The sequence below is a fragment of the Panicum virgatum genome, chromosome 8K (assembly GCF_016808335.1).
Source record: "Panicum virgatum strain AP13 chromosome 8K, P.virgatum_v5, whole genome shotgun sequence".
Lineage (NCBI taxonomy): Eukaryota > Viridiplantae > Streptophyta > Magnoliopsida > Poales > Poaceae > Panicum > Panicum virgatum.
Window position 1 is genome coordinate 28,708,432 of NC_053143.1, and position 5,511 is coordinate 28,713,942.

General features: G+C 43.7%; 1 non-coding gene across 1 annotated transcript; it reads right to left on the reverse strand.

Moving 5' to 3' along the window:
• Window positions 1–2,266: 2,266 nt before the first annotated feature.
• LOC120646575 lies at window positions 2,267–2,405 on the reverse strand. The gene has a single exon (XR_005664478.1). It is a non-coding gene; the product is annotated as a small nucleolar RNA Z247 (small nucleolar RNA).
• Window positions 2,406–5,511: the final 3,106 nt, after the last annotated feature.

Genomic DNA, 5,511 nt, shown 5'->3' on the forward strand with positions numbered 1-5,511 from the left:
CGAGTGCTGGTGAAGTCGTAGCGGCTCCAGTGGGCTAGGACCACGTGTCCACGTCCCCTGTCGTGGCCAGACCTTGACTCGGAGAAGAGGTATCACAAGCAGGCCCCGTAGGTGCGAGCGCACCGGACGGAGAAGCTCCAGGTGCCGCCGGCGAGCGATCTGAGGCGGATTCACTATCACAGCCGCCGGTAGGCGAAGGTGGCTCTGCTCCAGTTCCCGTGCCTGTCTCCTCCTGGCCAACAGCATGCGACATCTCTTCCAAAACATTATTGTTAGGCAAATTATCATTAGGTAAACTGGACGAGCAATTAATCTCATCAGTGCAATGCAATATTGAACTCCTGGAAGGGAGGGAAGGAAGAGTGAGATGGGACGGAAGGAGATTAATCTCCTCACGAAGTCGAGCACCAGCATTATCATGGAGCTCGGAGAAGGGAAAAACTGTTTCATCAAACACTACATCCCTTGAGATGTAAACACGACCTGTAGCAATGTCAAGACACTTGTAGCCTTTGTGCATATTGCTATAGCCAAGGAATGCACATCGTTTGGATTGGAAAGCTAGCTTGCGTGCATTGTATGGCCGCATGTTGGGCCAGCAGGCGCACCCAAAGACTCTCATCATGGAGTAGTCTGGTTTTTCCTGGAACAGACGAGCAAGGGGTGTGGAGTAGTTAATGACTTTGTTTGGTGTGCGATTGATGAGATACTCCCTCCTTCCTCGTTTATAAGGCACACACGCATATCAAGATTCAAACATTTATATCTTTGACCAATAATTTAACTATTAATTTTTAATTTTTATAATGTAAATTTTATATGATTGGATTCGTGATCAAATATAGTTTACAATGATTATAAATTTATAATCATAAGTGATATAATATATAACAAATAATTGGTCAAAGTATCATTTGGAAGACCGTGCCATGTTCCACCGTACCTTATAAACGAGGAAGGAGGGAGTAGGTAGCAGCGAGGAATGCCTCATCCCAGAATTTCAAAGGCATAGAAGCTGTTGATAGGAGAGATAATCCTACATCAACTATATGGCGGTGTTTGCGCTCGGCTGCCCCATTTTGCTGGTGTGCGTGAGGGCAAGACACAAGATGGGTGATCCCAACTTTGCGAAAGAATGAGTGAAGTTTTTCATACTCTCCACCCCAATTAGATTGTATCGCTATGATCTTTCGATTAAAATGTCATTCAACAAGAGTCTGAAATTCATGGAATATAGAAAACACTTCAGATTTATGCTTAATGAGATAGATCCAAACAAATTTACTGAAATCATCGATGAAGCTAACATAATACTTCTTTCTCCCAACCAAATCAGGAGCTGGACCCCAAACATCTGAGAAAATTAATTCTAAAGGAAACTTAGACTCGCTATTTGACTGAGGATAGGGAAGCTGCTGACTTTTGGCTTGTTGGCAAGCATCACACACAGACTCTTTATTGACATCTTTGAAACATGGAAGCTTGTTCTCACTAATAACTCTGTGAACTATGGGAAAGGCTGGATGCCCCAATCTGCTATGCCATCTGGACTCAGAAGGCTTGACGGTCCTCAGAACTTCCTTGGTCAGTGCAGGAAGGGGATAGAGACTTCCCTTGCATTTACCTTCCAAAATTACTCTCCTCGTGGCCTGGTCCTTGATTAGGAAAAAATTGGGATGAAATTCAAGGAAAGCATGATTATCAGAAACAAGGCGATGTACAGAAACTAGATTCTTTTGGGCTTGAGGAACATGAAGAATATTGTTTAGATGAATATTGCGATCAGGAGTATGAACAATTGCATGACCAACGTGATTAATGCTCATACCTGCTCCACTGGCTGTTCGGATCTGCTCGTTCCCATTGTACTTGTCGTGGACGCTCATCTTCTCAAGGTCATTGGTGACATGATCAGTGGCCCCCGAGTCAGTGTACCAATTCGTATCAACCCCGTAGACGTGCACAGCAGCGTTGGCGTTCCTCTCATCTGGTACATAGTCGGGGTCGAAGCGATGCCAGCAGTTGACGGCGCTGTGTCCTTCCTTGAAGCACACTTGACATCTGCCATTGTACCGCTGTTTCTTACCCTTGTTTTGGGTGTTATTGCCACCATTGCTGCGTCCTTGATCACCACTACCTCGGCCACGTGAGTTGTTGCTGAAGCCGATGTTGCCGCGGCCGCGTCCTCCCCGGTTGGATCCACCATGTCCTCTGGACGCAGCATTCACCGAGGACTGTGAACCACCTTGCCAGAGTTCCAGGCGACTTTCATAGCTCAAGAGTTGAGCCTGAAGTTCGCTGAACGTGATCGGCACCACTCGGGCGATTAGAGCAGACACGAGAGGATTGTACTCCATGTCGAGGCCGACCAGGATGTTGTTGACGAGATCATCATCACCGAGGGGTTTCCCTGCCGCCGCCATCTCGTCGGCTAGCTGCTTCATCTTGCTGACCTACTCCGCGACGGACATGTTCCCCTTCTTGGTGGTGGTGAGTGCGATTCTTGTGTTAATCGCACGCGCTCGTGTTGTGGACGAGTAGATCTCTTCCACATTAGACCACATCTCTGCTGTAGTTTTGACTGTGCCGATTTGCGTCAGCACGTCTCGCGAGATTGTTGTCAGCAGGTAGCTCAGAACCTGCTGATCCATCGCGATCCACTTGGAGTAGTCAGGGTTCAGACTCTTGATGGTCTTGTCACCACTCTTGACGTCGATCTCCTTGGTTGGACAGATTTCTGTGCCATCGAGAAACCCCTCAAGTTGGGCTCCCCTGATGGCCGGAAGAACTTGCATCTTCCATAGCGCAAGATTATTCTTGCCTAGCTTCTCAGAGATTGGAAGACCGAGTGCAGGTCCGACGGAGGAGGAAGCACTTGAACTCGGCATCTAATCTAGATGTGTTTGTAGAGGTTGGCTCTTGGTACCATATAAGAATTTGTGGAAGCGTTGAACCCTCTCGGGCCGCTTTGCATGTTTATATAGGGTGGAAATCACCTCCACCGTAGTTTACAAGATCTGGTTACAACAACCTGGCTGTCATCTACAGGTACATGATTTACAGGATAACAACTACAACTAACTAGCTCTAGGTTGTTGTAACACGTGATCAGATTCTATTTGTTACATTATCTCTAATAGGATAGTGCCTCATAGAAGCCCCCTACTTAACATCCTTATCCTCAAGGATGAAAGGTTGGAAACACAATGCGGATGAATTAACCATTGCACAACAGGTTCATTGTTTCGAGGAATCAATCTTCTTTCAAGGATAGACATAGGAGCCACCTTTATGTTGCCTTTGTCATCCACCAGAGGTTGGTCAAGAGTAGGTATTGCAGATGGTCCAATGTGCCTTTTGAGTTGGCTAACATGAAAGACCGGATGTAATTGACAACCATGGGGAAGCAATAGTTTATAAGCAACCTTGCCTATTTTTTCCAATACTCTGAAAGGGCCATAGAATTTGGAATGCAGCTTCAAAGAATGATGAATGCTCAAAGATGTATGTCTGTAACGTTGGATCTTTAAATAAACCATGTCCCCTACGTCAAAAGATCGCTCCACTCTGTGTTTATTAGCCTGATTTTTAATTCGAGCTTGGGCCTTCAAAAGATTATCTCTGATCAATTAGGTAGCAAGCTGCCTGTTTTGGAGTATCTCTCTAGCATTGTCATCTGGGCAATCTGGTAAAACTACTTCAGCTACCATTGGCGGTGGAAACCCATAAAGAGCTTGAAATGGTGTCATGTTCAAGGATGTATGATATGATGTGTTATACCACCATTCAGCTAGAGAAATCCAGTGATACCATTTTCTGGGGGCTGCAAAGCACATACATTTGAGATAATTCTCAAGGCATTGATTTACTCGCTCTGTTTGGCCATCAGTTTCAGGGTGGTATGCAGTACTTAAATGGAGTTTGACACCCAGTGACTTGAATAATGCTTGCCATAAATTAGTTGTAAAAATTCTGTCCCTGTCAGTCACTATAGCCGAAGGCACACCATGTAGTTTGAAAACATGATCAATGAGCTGAGTGTTATGAAGTGAGCATATTTAGTAAACATGTCCACAATTACCAGTATGACATCCTTTCCATCGGATTTGGGTAATCCCTCCACAAAATCCATGGATATGCGAGTCCAATCTAAATCAGCTACTGGAAGTTCTTGAAACAAACCTGGGTAAGGGGTATGCTCAGATTTATTTATCTGACAAACTGCACAGGCCTTGACGTAGTCCTTAACTTCTTGTTGCATTTTGGGCCAATAGAAAACTAATTTAAGTTTCTGATAAGTAGCCCTTTCTCCAGAATGACCACCTAAAGCTGATTTACGAAAACTGTCCAATAGTTGCTGCTTCAGTGGTCCATGAGTTCCCACTACTACCTTGCCATTATACCTCAAAACTCCATTCCGAAGAGAAAATTTGGGAACAGCATTGCTGTCAATGCTCAATTTGGTGATAAGTCCAAGACACTTCTCATCTTGTTAATATGAATCAGTTACTTGTTCAATCCAAGCAGGTATGACACAAGAAATGGTCGTCAAGTGTGTTGAATGAGGAGCTCTAGATAGAGCATTTGCAGCTCTATTTTCTTTGCCTTTTTTGTATTCCACCTTGTAGTTATACCCCAAAAGCTTGATAAGTAACTTGTGTTGTATACCCTCTACCAGCTTCTGTTCATGAATATACATCAAACTTTGTTGCTCTGTTTTGATAATAAGTGAAGAACTAGCAAAGTAATGCTCCCATTTCTTGAGTGCCTCCAAAATAGCTAAAGCTTCTTTCTCATAAGTAGATGAAGCAGCAGTTTTTGGTCCCAAGGATTTACTGAAAAAGGCTATTGGTTTGCCTTGTTGCATAATGACAGCCCCAATGCCTTGGCCACTAGCATCAGCTTCAAGGACAAAAGGCCCATTGAAATTTGGTAGTGCCAACACTGGAGGTTCAGATATTACCTTCTTTAAGTGCCGAAAAGCATTTTCCTGTTGTGGAGACCATTCGAAGGAAATCTTCTTAAGAGCATTAAATAAAGGTCTGTAAATGATTCCATGCCCCCTTATGAATCTTCTATAGTAACCAGTCAATCCCAAAAAGGCTCTCAACTGTGTTATAGTTGTTGGAGATGGCCATTGCTGAATTATTTGAAGTTTGGATGGATCAGTTGCCACACCATCTTTACTAATGATATGTCCCAGATAGTCAATCTCTGTTTGACCAAAAGTACATTTACTTAATTTAGCAAATAGCTTGTTTTGCCTTAGGACTTCCAGTACTGTCTTCAGATGATTAACATGGTCAGAAAGACTGGTACTATAAATGAGTATATCATCAAAGAATACTAATGCAAACTTCCTTAGAAAGTCAGACAAGATAGAATTCATCAAGGACTGAAAGGTGGCAGGTGCATTTGTCAAGCCAAAAGGCATGACTACATACTCAAAATGGCCTAAATGAGTTGTAAAGGCTATCTTTGGTATATCTTCCTCCCTCATCCTTATCTGAT